Genomic DNA, 24,764 nt, shown 5'->3' with positions numbered 1-24,764 from the left:
ATGCCAAACAAATTCAAACTGATCTGATTCAAATGTGGTATATATAGCTCAACCACCGGACTTAATGACTTGCATTTGTCTTTGTGTGGAAATATTGATCATACCTGTCTTTGATGGCTACAACTCAATTCCTGTCAGTTATTGACTGCCGGACTTAAACATTGATGTGTTTTCATCTTGACTATCATCCTCTTTGGATGTTGACATACCTTTCTGGGCAAGGTTTACCGTTAGATGAGCCACATGATCGGGCAAGAAACGGTTCCCAAAACATGGCCATGCAAGCTAAACAGTACTGTGGAAGTTGCATAGTTTGGCCGATGTTACACAATGCGTGTTGTCGTTACACAGCTACTCATGGCTTTCTTGACATTTCTGTGTGGCCAAGTTCTGCGGTTGCCATGTTGTCAGGTGGGCTCTCAGCCTCCAGTCTGTATGGACAATATTTTTATATACTGGTGACATTTTCATGATCGAGCAGTAGAGGCCAGACTTAAATGAAAGTGAGCTTAATGATTAAGAATGTCTTTGAAAAGCTCCTGGATAACGGAATGTGTTTCATCCACCGCTTCTCTTACACAGAAAATAATATCTAGGATATCTAGTGGGTAAGTCTTGTCTTGTTACTTCTCTGTGTAATTGTGTTCCATCCTCACAGCAGCTGTTTGTGTGATGAAGAGAGATGTATGTGTTCCAGCCGCTCATTAGTACACAAGCTTGCATTGACGATGTTCGCTAGTCTGGATTCAAAGTATTATTGTTTATAAATAGGCATTTGATACAAATTTTACCATTACCAAATTTCGAAGAATTTTTGAAATTTAAATGTTTTATTCCAATTAAAATTCGAAAGGGCATAGTGTAAACTCTGATGTGTTAGATACAAAAAGTACTACCAGTAACGCTTAGTACTGTATAGAAATCACTCACTGTGTTACTAATTTTCATTAATCATTATTATTTAACATTTTAAAATATTTTAAACAACATGTGGATAAACCTTCTTATATGCATAGACATCATGTCTATATGCTATTTCATCAGGAATGGTACCACCCAAAAGTGAAACCTGCGTCAAGTCATAAACATGTTTTCTTTGTTAGTTCACTAGGAATGGTACCTACCATAAGTTGATACACCTTCATCAACATGTAGACATATTTTCTGTGTTAGTTCACTAGGAATGGTACCTACCATAAGTGGATACACCTTCATTAACATGTAGACATATTTTCTGTGTTAGTTCACTAGGAATGGTACCTACCATAAGTTGATACACCTTCATTAACATGTAGACATATTTTCTGTGTTAGTTCACTAGGAATGGTACCTACCATAAGTGGATACACTGTCATCAACACATAGACATATTTTTCTATGTTAGTTCACTAGGAATGGTACCTACCATAAGTGGATACACCTTCATCAATATGTAGACATATTTTCTGTGTTAGTTCACTAGGAATGGTACCTACCATAAGTGGATACACCTTCATCAACGCGTAGACATATTTTCTGTGTTAGTTCACTAGGAATGGTACCTACCATAAGTGGATACACCTTCATCAACGCGTAGACATATTTTCTGTGTTAGTTCACTAGGAATGGTACCTACCATAAGTGGATACACCTTCATTAACATGTAGACATATTTTCTGTGTTAGTTCACTAGGAATGGTACCTACCATAAGTTGATACACCTTCATTAACATGTAGACATATTTTCTGTGTTAGTTCACTAGGAATTGTACCTACCATAAGTGGATACACCTTCATTAACATGTAGACATATTTTCTGTGTTAGTTCACTAGGAATGGGGCGTGTGGGGTAGCCTAGTGGTTGAAGTTGGCTAATGTCACCAAGACCCGGGTTCAATCCCCACATGGGCACAATGTGTGAAGCCCATTTCAGGTGTCCCCCACTGCGGATGTTGCTGGAATATTGCTAAAAGCCGGGCGTAAAACCAAACTCAGTCAGTCACTAGGAATGGTACCTACCATAAGTTGATAAACCGTCATCAACACGTAGACATATTTTCTATGTTAGTTCACTAGGAATGGTACCTACCATAAGTGGATACACCGTCATCAACACATAGACATATTTTCTATGTTAGTTCACTTGGAATGGTACCTACCATAAGTTGATACACCTTCATTAACATGTAGACATATTTTCTGTGTTAGTTCACTTGGAATTGTACCTACCATAAGTTGATACACCTTCATTAACACGTAGACATATTTTCTGTGTTAGTTCACTAGGAATGGTACCTACCATAAGTGGATACACCTTCATCAACATGTAGACATATTTTCTGTGTTAGTTCACTAGGAATGGTACCTACCATAAGTGGATACACCTTCATCAACGCGTAGACATATTTTCTGTGTTAGTTCACTAGGAATGGTACCTACCATAAGTGGATACACCTTCATTAACATGTAGACATATTTTCTGTGTTAGTTCACTAGGAATGGTACCTACCATAAGTTGATACACCTTCATTAACATGTAGACATATTTTCTGTGTTAGTTCACTAGGAATTGTACCTACCATAAGTTGATACACCTTCATTAACATGTAGACATATTTTCTGTGTTAGTTCACTAGGAATGGTACCTACCATAAGTTGATACACCGTCATCAACACGTAGACATATTTTCTATGTTAGTTCACTAGGAATGGTACCTACCATAAGTGGATACACCGGCATCAACATGTAGACATATTTTCTGTGTTAGTTTGCTAGGAATGGTACCTACCATAAGTGGATACACCTTCATCAACATGTAGACATACTTTCTGTGTTAGTTCACTAGGAATGGTACCTACCATAAGTTGATAAACCGTCATCAACACGTGACATATTTTCTATATTAGTTCACTAGGAATGGTACCTACCATAAGTGGATACACCGGCCATCAATACATAGACATATTTTCTATGTTAGTTCACTTGGAATTGTACCTACCATAAGTTGATACACCTTCATTAACATCGTGACATATTTTCTGTGTTAGTTCACTAGGAATGGTACCTACCATAAGTTGATAAACCGTCATCAACACGTAGACATATTTTCTATATTAGTTCACTAGGAATGGTACCTACCATAAGTGGATACACCTTCATCATCAATACATAGACATATTTTCTATGTTAGTTCACTAGGAATGGTACCTACCATAAGTTGATACACCTTCATTAACATGTAGACATATTTTCTGTGTTAGTTCACTAGGAATTGTACCTACCATAAGTGGATACACCTTCATTAACACGTAGACATATTTTCTGTGTTAGTTCACTAGGAATGGTACCTACCATAAGTGGATACACCTTCATCAACGCGTAGACATATTTTCTATGTTAGTTCACTAGGAATGGTACCTACCATAAGTTGATACACCTTCATTAACATGTAGACATATTTTCTGTGTTAGTTCACTAGGAATGGTACCTACCATAAGTTGATACACCTTCATTAACATGTAGACATATTTTCTGTGTTAGTTCAGTAGGAATTGTCTAGGGCTTCCACGGGTACTCGAGTACTCGAGGACGAGTCGGGTCTAGCTGGACTCGAGTCCATTTTCAAGGACTCGAGGACTCGAAAAGGGGTAGATAACTTGGATTATTTGACGTTGACAGACTGTCTGCCATGTGCTTAGCATGAGCGGCCGTTAACGTCTAATATTAAGATAAGATATAACTTTATTATCCCGGAGGAAATTCTTATACATCCAAACTGTCTCAAAATGAATATATACACAGTTCACAAAAATATACACAATAATCACATGCTCAAAACGAATGCTATTTATAAATAAAACTGACATGATATAATTCAATTAACCACATAGGTAAAGAGGCTGAATAATTCTAGTTCTAATCACATGATGGTGATTCAAAATATTTGTTGCATTCACGAATACTTAATGGTATGAAAGACTGTCGAGCTCTGTTTGTTTTGAGGGAAGGTAATCGTCAGCAGCGTCCAGAAGGAAGTAGTTCAAAATGTTGAGATCAAATATATCAACTATCAAATCTAATTTTAGCTCCCTTTTTGACAATCTGGCGCTCATAGATAAATGGAGTACACTCGAAAGACACTCCAGAAATTTTGCAAGCAGTATTAACAATTTTGAAAAGTTTGTTTTTGTTGCGATGAGACAGATCCCCATACCAACATAGAAAATTGTAGGTCAACACACTTTGAATAAAGGTCATTACGGTTTAGTCAATGCCTTGACGATAATAATGTTCAGAATCAGAAATTAGGCCAGTAATAGTGGCGTCACCTGCGAATTTCACAGTGAACAAGTCATATATTGACAAGTAACAGTCATTGGTATACAAAACGAAGAGTACGGATGAAGGAACACAGCCATGTGGAGCTCCAGTAGAGGTTGAGAGAAAAGAAAATTGATAGCCATTGACACTGACACACTGAGTTCTATGTACCCTGAATTCTTTAACCCGTCTGATGATGTTTTTATTAACACCTAGATTAAATAGTTTACTCCTCACACGGTGTGGCTGTATGGCATTAGTTGCTACAAGTCTGCAGATGAGAGTAAATATTATACATGGTTTGAGTTTTCACTTTTTAAAATGATTAGGTAACTATCTTGATAGACAATTGATAGACATGGAGAAAGATAAAAAAAATCAAATAAATGGGCGTATCTTGATCTGGATAGTGAAAAGAGCAAAATAACCAAATGCCGCCTGTGCGGTATCTCACTGCGTTTTGCAGGCAGTACAAGAAGTACGAAGAAAAAAACGTTTGTCAAGTAAACATCCAAATACTGATTCTGACCAATAGGAAATGTTAGTAACATGATGATATGAAGTTGGAAAGAAGTAAGTGTTCACTTGTGTGATGGGAACACACGTCATGCCGGTTACGCTATCGTTTGTTTGAAAGGTATGAATTTCGAGTACTCGGGTCCGAGTCGAGTCTCACCCTTCGAGTACTCGAGTCCAAAAAAATGGACTCGTTGAAGCCCACCTACCACCATAAGTTGATACACCTTCATTAACATGTAGACATATTTTCTGTGTTAGTTCACTAGGAATTGTACCTACCATAAGTTGATACACCTTCATTAACGCGTAGACATATTTTCTGTGTTAGTTCACTAGGAATGGTACCTACCATAAGTGGATACACCTTCATCAACGCGTAGACATATTTTCTGTGTTAGTTCACTAGGAATGGTACCTACCATAAGTGGATACACCTTCATCAACGCGTAGACATATTTTCTATGTTAGTTCACTAGGAATCCTAGCAACAATAAGTGGATACACCTTCATCAACGCGTAGACATATTTTCTATGTTAGTTCACTAGGAATCCTAGCAACAATAAGTGGATACACCTTCATCAACGCGTAGACATATTTTCTATGTTAGTTCACTTGGAATCCTACCAACCATGAGTGGATGAGCCTTTGTCAGTACGTAGACATATTTGCTATGTTAGTTCACTAGGAATTGACCAACCATATTTGGATACACCTGCACACAAGTGAAGTTATTATAGACCCGCTCTGTACACTGGGCATGTTTGTTTGTTTGTTTTCATGATTCTCTTTGAGACAATTCTTAGACTATCATGATAACCATCACTGAAAAACCCTGGCATCTTGATAGTGAGGTCATAATATGACACACAATGGGTTAAAACTCATATGTCATGTTATAGAAACATTTCCATCATCAAAAGATATAATTGACAGTCCGTGGTGTAGTGGTTAGAGCGTCCGCCCGGAGAGCGGAAGGTCGCGGGTTCGATCTCCGACCGCATCATACCAAAAGACGTTAAAATATGGTGCTTGTTGGTCCCTGCCTGGCGCTCGGCATTAATGGGTACAACAAGGACTGGTCGGCTCGGAGTCAGTATAATGTGTCTGAGTGGGGTATTCATGCTTCACTGCGGCATGGTATCTCAGTGGGCTAGCACTATAAAACCAGCTTAAGTCTGGGCTAGTACAAGCAGACGCACATACACATACACACGCATGCACGTCATCATATGAGCGAAATATTCTCAAGCACGACGTTAACCCAATATCACCTCACCTCACCTCACCTCACCTCACCTCACCTCACCTCACCTCACCTCACCTCACCTCACCTAATTGACAGTCCAACTTAAAGGTCACATGCAACCAAAAAATCAAACATAACTAAAACACAATTATCACTTATTCATGACATATAATATACATTGCTGATTATGAAAAAACATATAAGCAATATTATAAGCGTACAATCGCAAATCAAAAGTGCAATATTTTATACTTGGGTTTACTTCCCAAGAAATGAAGCAGCCGATATACCGAACCCAGTCAGAGCTGGTGGGTGTGCACTCAAGTGTAACGGCTGGTTCATTTGCAGATGCCCTCACGGCTCATTGTGTGTGTATATATAGAGATGTTGGGTTTTGTAAATCCATGCTAAATTTTTGTGTATAACATTTTGCAATCAACAGACATCATAACATGTCATGTGTACAAGTATCACACCTGCCTGTCTGTGTAATTATATAATGTGACAGAGACCGAACTCGGGCCATAAATCAATGCATTTTGTTTATGGTGTATAGCCTGATTGGTGTTAAGTTCAAATTGCATGTGGTCAGTGATCGAAGTTGTGTATTGAACATTGTCATTAGCAGACAGGCAGGCAGACACATAGGTGTCAATAAAACAGACATTGAGTTTTGGCTGTGACAACGACATATTTATATCACAGTTAGAAATTCTGTCAATGTTAAATAATGACATTGCTTTTAAGTATCGAACTGAGAAAGTGACTCGGTAAGAAGAACGTGTGGTGAAATAGACAAATGAAATTATATAAACAGTTATATCGGTAATCTACTGTAATAACATATAAAAAGCTTGCGCCTGTGAAATATCAACAAAACATTAGAAAAATAGCTCACACCAAAGCCTTCACCGAGTATTCACCAAACAACCTGCTTCCAACCTGTGCGAACCTATTTCACTGCGCATGTGCTATGAGTGCAGCGCAGCTGTTGAAACCACTTTTCCCCAAAGTGCTGGGGGAAAATTAGTGAATCGTTTGAACGCAGGTTTTTTTTATCATGTTATTTTTCAACTTTATAAGTTGAATTTGCATTTTTGATGATTTGTTTCGGTAAGCCCATACCGAAAGGTATCAGAATCTGCAAAGTTGTGTTTACGTTGCATGTGACCTTTAATGTTTTAAGGACATACCAGTCAGCTAATGAAACAGTGGAATTGGTAAGGCCACTTGTGAATTCAATCTGAATGTTTTCAGTTTTTAACAATATGTGGCACATATACTCGCATTGTACAGATACATCACTTTCATAATATTTCAATTGTGTTGCAATTTCATTATCATAATTTCACTCAACACATAGTCACTCTAAGTTGCTCTTATAATAGTACAGCTAGGTTAGTAATGGTCCTTTTCTGAAACTTCTCGAATGATTAAGCCTGCCATGTAAACAGCGTGCAAGGGCAGTAACTCTGATTTATTTGCTGCCAAGATCTGGCCATTATACAAGTGCTTCAGTGTTTAACTGCCACTGAGTGTCACTACAAATAAACACTATCTACTGCACACTGATATGTGGTCGGGTTGTCGATGAAACTGGTCAGTCTAGGGATGAGTGTGCGGTCAGTCTCTAGATGAATATGATGCTGGAACTACATAAAGTCCATTGCAAGGTTTATTGATATTTTCAGTTTTCCAATTAGGAGATCTCAAAATAAATCTTATGACGTACTTCCAAACTGAAATTTAAAAACTTGAGATGATGGTGTATTGTTGACACTAAGTGTTTCAGAGGAGACAGATTGTTTTAGTTGTGTATGCAACAGGAGATAACAGTGAGATGCAGGTATTTATGGCCGGCTTTGACAGTCTCTTGCCAGCCAAATGATGATGACTGAGAAGACGGAATGTTCTCACTTAAAGCAACAAGAGTTATCAACAGTGGGTCTGTCGTGTGCTGATTATCAATTTGCTGGAAAGATCAACCTGTGGGGAGTAGATATGCCAATTAGGAAGGACCCGTCATGGGAATGGAAAATTCATTATTGCCAGGAAGATTCAGGGGATGGTGAATTTATCACAGCTGTGAGGATTCCTGAGACTGAGGATCCATCATGGAAGGGAGGATTCATAGCAGGGAGGTTCCTTTATGTAGGGAAGATTCTTAGCAGGGAGGATCCTTTATGTAAGAAGGATTCTTAGCAGGGAGGATCCTTTATGTAAGGAGGATTCTTAGCAGTGAGGATCCTTTATGTTGGGTGGATTCATAGCAGGGAGGATCCTTTATGTAGAGAGGATTTATAGCAGGGAGGATACTTCATGTAGGGATGATTTATAGCAGGGAGGATCCTTTATGTAGGACGGATTGATTGTGGCAATGAGGATTCATCATAGTAGGTCGGATTCATGGATGGGAAGATTCATCATTACAGGGAGGATTTATGGGATGGAGGATTCATCATAGCAAGCAGGATTCATCATAGAATGGAGGATCATCATGCAGGGAGGATTCATTGTGGCAATGAGGATTCATCATAAGGAGGATTCATCACAGTAGGGAGGATTCATTGTGGCAATGAGGATTCATCATAAGGAGGATTCATCACAGTAGGATGGATTCATTGGATGGAGGATTAATCATTGCAGGGAGGATTTATGGAACCGAGGATTTGTCATAGGGGGGTTCATGGAAGGAAGGATTCATCATAGGAAGGATTTATGGGATGGAGGATTATCATTGGAGGATTCACTGTAGAAATGTAGCAACTTGCTACCTTTGATCTTTGTTGTTTTGTTACGTAACTTCAATGACTCATTGTGTCATTTGAATGTTGATCGTTATAACCTTCAGCCAAGTAGCAGCAGATGAACTAGAAATAGTTGTCAAGAGTGTAGTCTTAAGCTTGTGAAAGTTACAAGTAGTTTTAAGGGAAGCAGCATGTACAAATCTCAATAGAAGGTATCGATACAAGAAGCAGCATGCCTCTTGGCAAGTTGTTCAGATTCTAACTATGAGTCGGCGAGAGTTCCAGCAATTGTGGGCAACAGGAAGCCATTTGCCAGGGAGGTGGTGGGAGTTTTGTTATACCTCCTTCCATGAAGCAAAGCAGTGGAAAGGAGGCTTCAGAATTTGGGCAGTGAATGATTGCCATCTTGTGCCTCCAGTGAAGGATGTCAATCATGCAATAGAATGTTTCCATGGTGACAAGGATGGATAATAATGCAGAAAGTTAGTGAAGGTTATTTGCAGGATAGTATCAAGGATATGTTTGACAAGTTTTCAAGAAGTGTATTCAGAAATATAAATGGGCAGATAGCTGATCTGATCTCTGTGGTTTGATGTCATTGCTATGGAAGTCCTTGATGACCTTGGATGACCTTGTAATGACACGGTCGGCAGTTAAAGCACAGTGTTTCCACACTCGACTGGTGTTAGTGGCATCCTATGGATTTATGTTTAATTACTTGTTTGCCGACCTAACAAGCCTGAAAGTTTTGTGGAAATTGTTTTCTTGCCTGAATAAGACAAGTGGTACATGCTCTATTGTTTGCTCATACTCCCAATGGTGTGTGGTCTTGTTTCCATGGAAACACTATATACATTTGTATTCAACATTCTTGTCACACTTAACAACAATGCTGGAGAAGAAGGGCTGGGATTTTTGTTTGAAACAGACTATTTTTGTGTCAGTTCTCCAGTGCAGTGCAATTAGCCCTGTGGGAATGCCAGGCTAGATTTGGTCCCCAGCAGCAAGCGCCAGTTGTGAGAAGCCACTTTGTGGATGAAGTGGTCAGGCTCTTGGACTCGTGTCATCGTGGCGATGACCGTTGCTCATAACATCTATCACTGGACTGTCCGGTCCAGTCTTGATTATTTTGAGACTAGAATATTGAGGAGTGCAGAATTAAACAAGAAACAAAAATGCAATCATATTTCTCTGAACAGAGGAGTTGAATATACAGTATATATTAGCACACTCACAACATATTTTTCAATACATTCAGCATTTCCAGTAAATGATTAATTATTCTCGTTTTGTTGATGAGACTGTGGTCAGTCTAGGGATGAGTGTGTGGTCAGTCTGTAGATGAATATGGTGCTGGAACTACATGAAGTCCATTGCAAGGTTTATTGATATTTTCAGTTTTCCAATTTGGATATCTCAATATAAATCTCATGACATACTTCCAAAATGAAATTTGAAAACTTGAGATGATGGTGTATTGTTTCAGAAGAGGCAGTGAGTGAGTTTAGTGTTACTCCAGTTCTATCAATATTCCAGCAATATCACAGCTGGCGACACCACAAATAGAGTTCAGACTTTGTAACCATGTGCGGAATTGAACCAAGGCCTTCGGTGAGATGTGTGAATGTTTACGACTAAGCTACCCTACCGTTCAGTGTAACTGAGGGCAAATTACGGGTCTGACCTTGACAAAAAAGGGATAACCACCACCTACCAGTGAGTTCAGGTGTCACTCTGTATTAGTGAATAATTACTCTTTTATGAAATCATGTTATTTCAACAAATCTCAAATACAGTGTCTGCAGCTGGGAATGTCTGACTAGACAGACAGGACAGATTACTACATCGCCCAAAGTGTGCCTTGTACCATGATAATGATAATAGGCCAATTCTGTGGAAAAGACTCATGCTCAACGCTCTTGACCTTACCTGTGCATTACCTAAGTGCGAAATTGCGTTTTCAATTTCCTCAGAGGTGTTTACAATGAGCAGGCTTGGTATATGTCTAGGCACTGACTGAACACTGTGTATGGTTGACCAACAGTATAATGGCTCTGGGCTACCCCTCATGAAATGATCATAGCTCTACGACTATCATAACTCCCATGCTTTGAGCTATGATTGCTTTGTGAAAAGGGCCCAGAGGTTTAAATGGGACTCAGACTATTATTGTCAATGGACCAACGCCTCATCTCGGTCCAGACATTACGATTAATGCCATATGTGGAACTTATACATCATACATCATACTATTTAAGTTTGCCATGGTGAACACCTGGTGTCATCACTGATTTGCAGTGATCCATTCATGTAAAATTCACTGCTATTTTGTCTTTTGTGCCCAATGGAATCTGTTTTGTTAAACAATCAAGGCTGGTTATTCTCCCACTGATGTTATATATGAGTGTCCCATGTTGAGCAACACTTGGGTTTCCTTAGGCAAATGACTTTATTGGAAATGTGTATCTGTTCATGCAGATATTGCTGGAATATTGCTGCAATACTGCTAAAAGTGGCATAAAACCAAACTCACTCACTCACTCACTTTTCATGCAGCAATAAATGGGTACCCAGTAGGAAGAGATGACTTTGTGACTGTTGACCATCTTGCTCCTCACTCTCTGCTTGGCTTGTAGACTTCCAGGGGAAAATAAATCAAGTACTCACTGAAGCATTGACTGACTGAGTTTGGTTTTACACCGTTTTTAGCGATATTCCAGCAACATCACGGCGGCGGACACCAGAAATGGGCTTCACACATTGTACCCATGTGTGGATTCGAACCCGGGTCTTCGGCGTGATCCTCACAAGCCAACGCTTTAACCACTAGGCTACCCCACCGCCCCCTGAAGCATTGATAATAATAGTTGGAGTTTGGTACAATGAAACACTGATTTAGTTGTTGTTCTGCATAATCAAATCACTGCAAAAAACTGCCAAAACTTGTAATATTCCCTCGCTCACTCATGATGAAGTCTCAAATTCCTAACCTTTGATTTCCTGTTAACAAGTCTCTTCAGGATGTGTTAGAGAACACAGTGTACAGAACATCATGAGGAACGTATCAGATAGCAAGTCAGATAATGAGATAGGAACAATGACTTGTCAGTATGCTATCAAGTGTCCAGACATCTCCATCTGTCATCCAAGCAAACCATTCTTGTAGCTCCAATGGTTCCTCTGTCTGTCATCCAAGCAAACCATTCTTGTAGCTCCAATGGTTGCTAGGTGGTTCAGGTTCCTCTTGAGGGAGCCTCTGACAGTGCCAGGCAGTAATTACTATACAGCATCATGGTTTCATGTTACTAGGATTAACATGGCCACCCAACCAGGGGTATCAAATATCACAGGATGTTGTAAATATGGTTTGTGATAAGCAGTTGTATCGGACAAATGCTTTTACACCTACATGTATAGTTATTTTAGGACCAGAAGACTGACAGAATATTAATGTAAGGATGAGAAAGCCACAATAACTCTGTGCGCCTAGTGGCTGCAAGAGTTGTATACTCCCCAGGGAGTTGAGATTGATAATGCGATGTGCCATTGAGATTGACATCCAATGATCGAGGGAAAAAATACCAGCGCCTGGAGCATGCACTAGTGCGTGGATATGTGAGCTATATAAATATCCTATAATAATAATCCCTTTCAATAAATACCTCTATGCAGTGCATATATTGTTGGTAGTATGCTGTAATGTAACATTGATAATTACTGTGAAGATGCAGGTTAGAATTGATCTTCAGCTTGACATAAGAGTCAGGCTCACTGACTCAGTTGAAACATCGTGTTCCAATCGCATAGATCAATGCTCATGCTGTCAATCACTGGAATGCTTATCGTAATAGGTGACTAACGGGGTCGGGTGGTCAGGCTCGCTGACTTGGTTGGTACATGTCATCAGTTCCCAGTTGCGTAGATCGATGCTCATGCTGTTGATCACTGGAATGCTTATCGTAATAGGTGACTAACGGGGTCAGGTGGTCAGGCTCGCTGACTTGGTTGGCACATGTCATCGGTTCCCAGTTGCGTAGATCGATGCTCATGCTGTTGATCACTGGAATGCTTATCGTAATAGGCGACTAATGGGGTCGGGTGGTCAAGCTCGCAGACTTGGTTGGCACATGTCATCGGTTCCCAGTTGCGTAGATCGATGCTCATGCTGTTGATCACTGGATTGTCTGGTCCAGACTCGATTATTTACAGACCATTATCACAGATATAACATAGTGGAGAGAGCAGCATTAAAAAACAACAACAAACAATATTAATAATTACACAGTAACATTTAATAATCTGTTACTCTTTGCTCAAATTCTTTACAAAATGACTTGTTTAATGTCAACACACAGCAAGTTTCAAACAACAATGCAGATCTTTTTGTGGTGTAATGAACATACTTCTGTCTCTGTCCAAGAATTCATCAGTGTGAGGCAAACATTTGTTGAACCAAAATAGCTGCTTTCATCGTGTTCTATTCTCAGTCTCCACGGTTGTAATACACGATCCTGGAAATATGTGAAGGAACGTTCTATATTGTTAGAGTGCACCTAGTCTTTTGCACTTTGTTTGTTTTAATCAAATGATTTTGATTACCATTTTGATTCTTGGTTTTTTTTCACCATGGGTTTTGAATTTTCTCATTTCATTTTGTAGATTCTGTTTTTGTGTGTGGGACTTATTGCAACAGTTTTGATCTTCCTCCTTGTGTTTGTTCATGTTCAAATATTAACATGGCAGCTTGCCATGTATTGTAAATAGCTTTCTGGCTCTGTGTGGGCATCGTATAATTGGCATAGAGATATGAAACATAAATTCGGAAGTAGAGTGAATTTCTGTTTTCAAACTTTCAACAACAAAAAACTTCCTTTGTTTAGTGAATGTTTTCCACATTGAAGAAAAAAGTGTTTTTCCAGATATTTTCGTTTTTTTCAAACCTAGAATTGTTTTTCAACAAAACTGTAATCTTGGTGGTATGTACTTTTCCAAACGTGAGACATAATGTCATGGCCCACACAATTCATAGCATTCCAAAACAACTTAATGCAATTCCAACTTAACATTTTCTTCTGCATAGCGCATACAGTTTGCCAAATACATCCAGCTTTGTAGAGAGGAATGTGCATAATGTAGACAGTGAGTTACTGCAAGCATGTAACACTGGCAATAGCATGTCAACAGATCTTCAGTTATTATTCTTGTTATAAAAAGTATTGATTGTATATCGGAACTCATGTTTGTAATCTGTTTTACCAAAAGGATTTCATACAATACTGTTCACATTAGTTTGGGGGAAAACGGTATGTGAACTGATCAGCAGATTGCACCAACTTTCAATTTTTAGTTTTTGCCAAGAAACAGCAAGACTTAACAAAGTAACTCCTCAAACTGTAACATATGTATAAAAGGGCAATATTCCTGAGTGCTAGGTTATTTGATTGTATTTTTGGGTGTAGATACCGTAGAGCACGGAAATGTCATGGTAAGAAATGTCCACAACCGTATGATCGCTGTCTTTGTTGTTTCCATTCAGAACTACATGTTCATATTCGTTTTCAGAGAAAACAGGTATGCTGCTAGGGGAGGTATGTTGTCTGATCTTCACACAGAGATGTATTATAGGGCAGTAAAATAACTGAACTGATCAGCCTGAAGAAGTCATTCACTATTGGCAATTTTGAAATTATCAGTCATTCTACATGGCAAGACTGAAATGACTGTTCCTTATTTAAGTTCAGAAAAACAGCCTTTTCATTCAGTGTAAGGGGTTAAATCATAATAATGTTTCATCGTCTTTCTCAAACAGCTGTTTTACCTCAGTCAGCAATATATTGTTCAGGTTCTTCACAAAAATTTGTCTATTTAGAGAAAGATGCATCCAAATTAGATTTGGAAGAACACATGAGTTGTCTGTTGTATAACAGAAACCTGTAAAAATGTTAGTGTTGATTGGACAGCATAGTTATATATACAACCCATCAAAAGTTTAGACTCACTTTAAACACTCACTACATGTTACGTATATATATGTGGTTACATCGAAGATGAATTTCTCCACTAACTTGGGGGAGCCAACTGCAAACTTTATGCAGATGAATTGCACGAGGATCATGCACCAAATTGCTGAAAAGCATGTGCAAATATCAGGCATGTGAACAGTGGCGTTTTGATGTAAAGTTTTGTTAAGAATTTGCCAATTTTCACTGATTGTTATCATATACTGAATTCATGACAATAATCTTTTCAACGTTACGAAATTGTTTTGCAATACATCAGTTCATGTGTAAAAGGTACCTTTTAACAGTATGGAATATTTTGCAAAATTTAGTTTAGAACAGTTGCCTGAAGTAAGTGGCTATATTTACACTAGTGAGTCTAAACTTTTGATGGGAAGTATATATATTGTGAAGAACGGTCCATGCTGCTGGGGCATGATGACATGCCATCAACCAAATGATCAAATCAGACCTGCTGATCCAATTAGTTGCCTCTGAAGACAAGGATAAGCTGCTGGTGCTATTCTGAACCAGAACAACTGACTGATACATTTGGAATATCATAAAACATACAGATAATTATGTTGGGCAGAACTCTGAATGGACGCATGAACATACAGATCATTAAAGCTTTTCCGGGAATGTTTTAATTGGACATGTTGGCTCTCCTACAGGAACTATTCTGTTGCAGTTGTTCCAGTGTTAGTAGTTTGTTAAGAAGATAAAGAGATTGTGTGAGAGGAACAAGATCAACAGATTGTTCACAAGAAATGGTAATGCTTTCAGAACAGACAAGTCTCGGACATACTTCCGGCCAGGCTACAAGATTATAGTCCTTGAGGTTGATTACTAGAGATGACCATCATGTGACAGGTTGGCGTGGTGATTGCTCCATGTTGGTTATTGATGGAGTCTTGCATAACAAGTGATGGATCTATATGGCCATCAGCACTGGCTTCACTTCAGGATCAATGGGCAACAATGTGTCCCTTCTGACAAAGGACTCTATTACTCGGGGGGTCAATGGAAGTCGTGAGGAAGCAATGAGCCATACTTTCCTGTTATTCCAACTGATTATTCTCATTGGGTGTGGTAATGTCCAGTATTGGGTCTGTGGTGAAATGGATGGAGACCTGTATATTTGTGGTTGTCGTGGGATGATAGGACAGTCAGGAGGGGGCAGCAGGGATTAGCGCTACAGCCTCCGAGGACGAGGGAGGTTTCTTGGATCACTGGATGTGAAAGGGCATAGGTTGGATTGGATGATGTGGATTCAATGGGAGTTTCTTGAGGTATTGTCTTTGTAGTTATGCATCATTTTGTCGGTTCTGTGGAGGATGGATTCTGTCTCTGTTGAGTTAGTGAGTTGGTTTAATTCCACTTCAGAAAGTTTTCATATTTCAATTTGTTTGTTTTCTGTTCCGGTAAAAGGAAAACCAATTGTGATGCAGATTATTTAACAGTGGATTGCGCTGATAAATCCAGTGTCATATTCCTGGTTAATGGGCATTTAACCCAAGACCTGTTGATGACCATTTACAGTAATGATGCTGTATAGCCAAGGATCATAATTGCAGCAAATCTTGGATTCAAACCTAGACCTGGATTGGAATATATGGGATGCAGGAAAAGTTATAGCAACTTGATCCGCTGGGCCACCATACCTTCTTAATGGGACTTCTTATAGATTTACCAGTTAGTGGAGACAGTGCAGTTTTATTTGTGTTGGAGATGGAGTCAGATGAAGTTTCAGTAGTTTGCAAGATGAAGTCAGGTAGAGTTTATGGAGAATGTGTCTGTTCAGGATATGTTGAACATTTGTTGGAACAGTGTATCACCTGTTTTAATCTGAGGGATAATGTCAGACTTCATTAAATGAAGGTGAACTGTACATTGTTGTCACTGTGCCATATGACTGTTAAAAACAACATGGTCAAACAAACAGATATTGGTACAAATATTTCTTTACTTGCAAAAGATTTTTGGTACTATGTGTTCAACAACTATTCATATGCATATTTAGTGGCACCAGTCATCAGAAGGAATAAAGTATACATCTCTCAGGGAAAAGGAAAAAATGTTTTTTAAAAGAACCTCTGCAATAAAATGGTATAGAAGTTAGATCCCAATTATTTCTCTGGTCTTGTTCCCATGTGTGTTTCTACTTTTAGCTTTTGAAAAGTTCAAACTTACATGATAGCGAATGATGAACTGAAAACTGTGCTAAATGATTTACTCCCTCAAAACTAATTGGAGGAATAAATTATCATCAGATTTACCAATGCACAATGTTGCCTAAGACGTTACAACTTTAAACACACCCCAATCTTGTTTGAAAGCCCACTTTCTCTACCTAAGATGACAAAAGTTAATATGCTATAGAACACAAGCTCTGATAAGGATAAATCGTGTTGGATTTTGAAGTTTGACATTTTAGAACAGTAACTGTAACCAGTTATATTATATTATGTACAAATTGCATCAACTGATTCCTGAAATATTAGTTTGAAGGATTGGAGGAACAGAGGCCTAAATACACTCAAAATATTCCACTCAGCGCAACTTAAAAGATACTGACATGTGAAAACTGTCTTATGCAAGGGTTTTCTGAAACTTGAGTATATACTTTCATTGAATACAATCCTCGTATTTCCGACAATATGTAATCTTAATCCCTGCATATATTACAATGCCTAGCAATAACAAATTAAAACTGAAAACGTACATTATCTTGTCTAGTAATGTTTAATTGCAAATATGATGTCTTCACTGACAAAACCATTTTCTCTTGTTCATTCACTTGAAGCGATATGATGTCATCTTCTTACCAGCAGAAAAAAGTTTGACGAATGTATAACCTATAGATAAGCCGACCCCTTCTACAGGCTGCTTTTTGGGGTCCTCAAAATATGGCTTATCTACCATTATATACGGTATCTTATTATTATCTGTGACATACCTTCAGTATATCCACTGGTATTGCCTACTAGTTATTGCTAGCTGGACTCTATGTATCACTTGAGTAGCATTTGTATTGCCATGCAATTTGCAGATTCAGGCCATGTATAATTTACTCAAATAAAAAATAAGTTTAAACCATGAAAATATCATTCACAGTCTACTATACAAAAACTTTATATAACATCATGTTTTTTGAGACATGTAAACAAGTACAAATTCAACATTTGCAGGAGGTGGCGTTCATACTTGGTACTCAATTTACTGCTGAACACTTATTGAGGTAGACTAACTCATTACTCATTTAAGAAAGTAATGATTTTTGGTCTGTTTCAGGGTGAAAAGTCAGTTCATTATGGCCATAAACTCATTACCATTAATTTGTTATTCAAATTAATCATGTTATGATAAAGAAGTTGCAATGGTAGACCGCAGTCCTCTGTGTACCACGATATTTACCATCGATTCAGTTTTGATTCTGTTGTATATTTCGGTACGGTGGAGAATTAGCCTGCTAATACAACCAGCCTGTTGATTGGTCAACTCTTCTTTGCTCAGTGAGTGAGTTGTGTTTCACACCGCTTTTAGCAATATTCCAGCAATATCACTGCAGGGGACACCAGAAATGGGCTTCACACTTTGTACCCAAGTGGGGAATATAACCGGGGCCTTCGACGTGACCCTCAATAGTTTATGTTTTGTTATTTCTAGTCATGGAATGACATTTTCTGATTTGCATATTTTTGTTACATCTATACTAGGGGTGGGTATTGCAGAGAATTTTCATATTCATATATTGCGATGCAAAAGAATATATTGTGATATGTATTGCAATATATTGCAAGAAGTATTTTTAAACAAAAAAACTACTTATAATCGAGTTAATGCTTGATTTATAAAGCATGACCACAACAAAATCACTATGCTTTGATTAAGCTTTAATAAAAACTCTTAATCACGACAAAATAAAGAATGTAAATAATATTTGGCACAAATAAAACAAGGAAATATCTGAAGATTTGCGAATGCAAGTCAAATTACCGGTTTTCGATCAGCATATCGCATAATACGTAACATTTTCTTGTCTGAACCAGTAAATACCGGTAAACCAGTTATATTGCGCAGCCCTAGTCAATGCCTATTGCATTGAAGTGATAGTGTGTCATTGTTGGTCGATATTATAAATATTCAAGTCATTGAGGAGTTATATCTACTGAGTTCCCTGAATACTTAGAATGTTTTGACGTTAAATGCCCTGCTCCGATAATCAACAACTGACCAACTCAAATTATGTACTAGTATGTAGTTTTGTAAGTGTCACCTAGTAAGACCAAATATCTACACGATAGTGTGTATTTGTATTTTCTTGTGTAGGTTTCAGTTTTTTTCCCAGAAAACTGCAGTGCAGAAAGGGAACTTAATTACCTGAAAAAGTTTTTCCAAAAAACTTGTAGATTCTTTTGAAGTTTGAACAATGTTTGGTTTGTACTGTTTCATCTCTGATAACAAATTACACAACTATACATTCAACATGTCCTTTTGAAGAATTTTTTATGTTTTTATTCCATCGATATTCAAGGAAGCAAGTGAAGATAAGCAAGAAATAATTAAGAATTTGGTGGGGTTTTTTTTAAATAGCTTTTAACCCCAGTTAGTAGTTCTGAAAACTGTAGTTCCAAACGAATCACTACCTGTAGCAGGTGGGAATGATTTTTAAACAATATTAATTTTGTCATCTATGTTTAAAAACAACTGATGAATACTGTGGCAACTCTCCATTGGTAAACTGACTTTTCGCTTTACATGTAAGTGAAAAAATAAAAAAACACAGAATCTGATGTACAACTTTACTTACTGATGTGAAACAGCTGTTTTGCTGGCACATTATGGACAGTAATTAAATAAATAATCTTCTGAACACAACACGTGAAGGTCCGGGTTAGAATATTGATCTTCAGTAACCCATGCTTGTTGTAAGAGGCGACTAACGGAATCGGGTGGTCAGGCTCGCTGACTTGGTTGACACATGTCATTGGTTCCCAGTTGCGCAGATCGATGCTCATTCTGTTGATCACTGGATTGTCTGGTCCAGACTCAATTATTTACAGACCACTGCCATATAGCTGGAATATTGCTGAGTGCGGCGTAAAACTAAACTAAACTCACTCACTCACTGAACATACCTGCCTGTTTTTCTTAGTAATTGATAGAGAAAATTCTTAGCTGTCTTAAAATAACATGTTGTTGTGTCTAAACTAATTAAATCATAAATATTCATGAAATACATGATTCACAGAACTTTGTACTGTTGGAGGAACATGGTAATGAATAAATAATTCATTACAACATTAGCCATCTTTGAGATACACATGTCACATGAGTGTTAGGTGCCATTTGGTTGGAAAAACCAAAGATGAGATTTGATTGTTTGGAATCATGTGGACCTCACTACAAATATGTAGAAAATAAACATGCTAACTAGCTTACCTAGATGTATATTATATCAAGGATTATCATATTTATTAAACCAAATTCAGCTGTTCTTTTTATATTCTGCTGACCGTTGTATCCATTGGCAACCATTGTATTATGACATCCAGTGAGATCACAGCATTTGAGAGTGAAATCATGTGGTTCTTGCAGGGGACATTTTTTGATAATATCTGTGTTCTATAATGTTGATAACTTGCATTTTCGATTTTAGAGATTTAAAATATTTTTTTTTAACTGGCAGTGACACTGTGTTATCTGGAGGTTTGAAATATTCACTTTTTTAGACATTGAATTAGAACTTGAATAAATTTGTTGTTATTTTAAAACTGACACCATTAAGCCTTTGTTAAAACTAAACAAAATCAGTTATCTTCAGATTTGTTTGTTTGCCTTTGAAAAATAGTACCTTTTTCTATTCATAAAGAGTAAAGAGGCTTATGAGATGATGGGAATATTCAGATAATCGACAAGGTTGAATGACCAATCAGATTGCAGTAGACTATAAGTAGTGGTTTCTAATGCTCAATAACACAGTGTTTATCTCCTAAACATCATATCAATTATGTGGAATAGCTGTAGGAGCTGTTGATGGTGCTGTTGCTGTTGCTGTTGCTGCTGCTGCTGTGACAACATTAGGGTAGTTAATTGTTATATCCTCCGACTTCGATATTGTGACAAACGCTCTGGCTTTGGGAAGAAATTATCCTTTTTTGAGAATTACCTGTCCTTAGCTTCAAGAGGTTTGGGCTGTTTGATGAAAACTTGTTCCTTACAACGTAGCACTCTTTTTCTTTGGTGCTTTGGGCAATATTTGGGCTTAATCTACAACAAAATCAATGTAAATTAAATAACTTCATTAATCTAATCTTTGCCCTAACTCCTTCCAAGGGATTTATTTCTTGAAGTGAAAAACCTAGACTTGATCAATTTGCACAATTCTCTAATTTCAAATATTGAACCAGATTGGAGATGTAATAGTGTTACAAGATGGCGGAAGGCGACAGGCTGAGGGAGAACTTCTTTTATTGCTTTAAATTGATGCCTCACCTTGTCTCGTGGGCTGGTTCACAACCTCAATGTGGGCATTTACGGTAATTAACTCATGGATGTGATTTAGTTTCAGATTTTGGGTTCCTTAAATTTGGTTAAGTAAAATCTTCTCATTTGTTGATAGATGTGTGTCCCTCTGGGGATTTCAGGATAGGTCCCACTTCCTATTCTGGTATGTTGTGGGAATTACCAGTATATGACAGAATTGGACCCAGTACCCATCTTGTGTCCCTCTGGTGATTCGATGGTAGGTTGGTTAGTTGTTTAACGCTGCACTCAGCAATATTCCAGCTAAATGGCAACGGCCTGTAAACATCGAGTCTGGACAATCCAGTGATCAACAGCACAAGATGCAATTGGGATACGATGCCATGTGTCAACCAAGTCAGTGAGTCTGACCACCCGATCCCGTTAGTTGCCTCTTACGACAAGCATGGGTTACTGAAGATCAATTCTAACCCGGATCTTCATGGTTTCGGTGGTGATTCCAGAGACAGAATAGGCTACCATTGGGTGTGTGTGTGGAGGGGATTCTAAGATAGAAAGGGTCCCCAGTACCTGTGAGTTTTTAAGGTGGCCATATAAGGGAATCGATACAGTGAGTGAGTGAGTGAGTATACTTTTACGCCACTTTTAACAATATTCCAGCACTATCACGGCGGGGGACACCAGAATGGGCTTCTCACATTGTAACCATGTGGGGATTCGAACCCAGGTCTTCAGTGTGGCGAGTGAATGCTTTACCCCACCATCCCTTTGAGTGAGTGAGTGAGTATGGTTTTACGCCGCTTTTAGCAATATTCCAGCAATATCACGGCGGGGACCACCAGAAAAGGGCTTCACACATTGTGCCCATGTGGGGATTCGAACCCAGGTCTTCGTCATGACGAGCGGACGCTTTAACCACTAGGCTACCCCACCGCCCCACCATCCCTTTGAGGATAGAGAGAGTCCCAGTAGCATTGCATGTTTTGTGTAGCTTTGGAGGACTGAATAGGCCATAACACCAATGACATTTGTGGATTGGATGGCTTCAATGGCTCATTGTGATCATCATATCCATGTTGTCAATGTGAATCACTGCTCATGCTGTCCCCCCACTGGTTTAAGTACCCATCTGCTTTCTTACATCAGACTGCCATCTGGCTCCCCAGTTGCAGGAGTGACTCTAGGTGTATGTAATATTCAGCACAAAGATATGAATACTTCCATTTTTGTTGCTTAAAATACTTCATATTGTATGGTTTTCTCTGATGAATGGTTCATGTCACATATTACATCAATGTCACCGGTAAAGATCCGGGTTAGAGTTGGTCTTCACTAACCCATGCTTGTCATAACAGGGGAGTAATGGGATCAGGTGGTCAGACTCGCTGACTTGGTTGACACATGTCATCATATCCCAATTGCGTAGATCGATGCTCCTGCTGTTGATCACTGGATTGTCTGGTCCAGACTCGATTTTTTACAAACCACCACCAAATAGCTGGAATATTGGTGAGTGCGGCGTGGACCAACAAACCAACCATCTACATCAATGTCAGGTTTATCTTCCCCGGAATATAGCTGCTTCTTGAAGAGCATTCTCTGTTGTATGTGCACAATTAAATAGTTCTTGGAATTTTTAAAAAAAATTCTGTACTTTGCAGGTTACACAAATTTGATCGTTTACTATAAGGGATAAAGAAATATATAGTTAGCAGTGTCATTTTTTATATACATATAAACAATGTTTTGCATTCTTCTGGCAGCCATGTGAAGTGTATGTGGAAGGAAGATAATGCTAAGTCTATCTTTTGTTTCACCTCTATTAGATTGTTGAGGTCTGAAAGAAAAGGCTTGACTTTGAGAGGTTTTTCAGGGATGGTTGAGTCATGATTGAGAAGTACTGGCAGTGCTAAGTAGAGAAGCCTCGTTGTGTTGTTGCTGCTACAGAAGAACAATAAAGCTGAGAATTACTTGCTGCTGTGAAGTATGGACTCTGTGAGATGCTTTCATATCCGGTACCCCAGCTAAATCCATCCATCGTTGCACATGTTTGTGTCTAGCCACTGCTGTTGTGTTTGTTTTGTGTCTCCTGTATAGTAACTCCTCTCGGGGAATCGTTTGGTAATCTCGTCTATTTGTTTAATGCTGTTCTTAGTGATACTATGTTACTAAGTGGCTTGTAGGAAATCCGTCCCAAACAAACCAGTGGTTGATATAATAAGCAAGTCCCATGGCCATGGGATCCATCTTGATGCTCCTGGTAAGTTTAGGTTGACTGGAACCTATCCTTGCTCATCCATACTCTTTTTCTTTCATATTTGTTTTAGTATTTTGTTTGTTTGTTGTTTCATGCCATATTAAGTAATAGACAATATATACGAAGGTAGGCTATAAACAATGAATATGGGCCAAACAATCTAGTGCTAGTCATGAGCATCGATCTACCTGGATATGCTGGCATGCAGTTAACAAAGGTACCAAGTCTGACCACCTAATCCACTGGTGATAAGCACAGGTAGCTTGGATCGCATAGTTTTACCCAGAATCCCCACAGAAGTCCATTTATTTGGGGCTACTGGGTAGCTTAGTGGTTAAAGCTTTCGACTGTTGCACCAAGTCCTGTGTTTAAGTCCTCTCATGAATAAGTTGTGTGAAGCTGAAATATTGACTGGAAACAATCACATTTAATTTGAGCAGAGACTGTAAAATTGGGTATTTTCACAATGTTAAATTTGGTTAAAACCTTTTCCTATAGTTTTGCTCAAAATCAAATCAAGAATACACGAATGTGATCATGTAATGCAACATTATACAATACAGTGTCAAATAACATAGTTGATCGTCACGCCTTTAATGAGAAGGTTATAGCACATGCTGGGGTCAGAGTAATGTCATTGTGTTGGCCCACCTGGCCAGGTGTCCGCTCCGGGATATGCTGGCTGACTGTTATCAGCAAGAATCTCGTCACCTGACAGGTGATTTGTCCAGGTGTTGATCAATGGAGTTGACCAATGAGGAAAAGCTCTGTCAGATGGCCTTAGGTTCTTACTTCATGTTATTACAGATCTGTAAATGTTCATTTGTACAAGTGCTCATGAAACATGAAATAGGGAGTCATGTTCAGGCTGTTGACAATCGACAGGAACAAATGAACAGCTTCCATGCCCAGATGTGACAGTGTGGTCAGGCAATCTACTGGTCAGTGTTGGTTCTCAAGGTCCCAGACGTGCCTCTAGATTCAGATATGTGACTGTTTTGTACTGGATTGTACACTGCGAAAACAGAGGAAGGTGTTTTGTGGTGATTTTCGGAAGGTGTGATACAAGTCTGTCCCTTGATGTCCAAACTGTGAAAGACACTCATCTCATTTGTCGGTCATAGCCAGATCCATTCTTTGTGATGTATTAGACTTATATAATGAAAGGAAACGGTGAATGTGGTATTTTTGTGAATGTGTCACACA

The 24,764-nt window shown here is 38.5% G+C and overlaps 1 protein-coding gene across 2 annotated transcripts in view; it reads left to right on the top strand.

Annotated features, from left to right (window-relative positions):
* The window catches only part of LOC124285694 (cyclic nucleotide-gated cation channel beta-3-like), a 239,839-nt gene that overhangs the window by 149,764 nt on the left and 65,311 nt on the right, over positions 1-24,764 (top strand). The gene's annotated exons all lie outside the window — the stretch shown is intronic.

The sequence above is a fragment of the Haliotis rubra genome, unplaced genomic scaffold, assembly GCF_003918875.1.
Source record: "Haliotis rubra isolate DU_JTF1 unplaced genomic scaffold, ASM391887v1 Scf366, whole genome shotgun sequence".
Lineage (NCBI taxonomy): Eukaryota > Metazoa > Mollusca > Gastropoda > Lepetellida > Haliotidae > Haliotis > Haliotis rubra.
The sequence above is the reverse complement of the archived record's forward strand: the minus strand, read 5'-3'. Positions and strand labels throughout refer to the sequence as shown.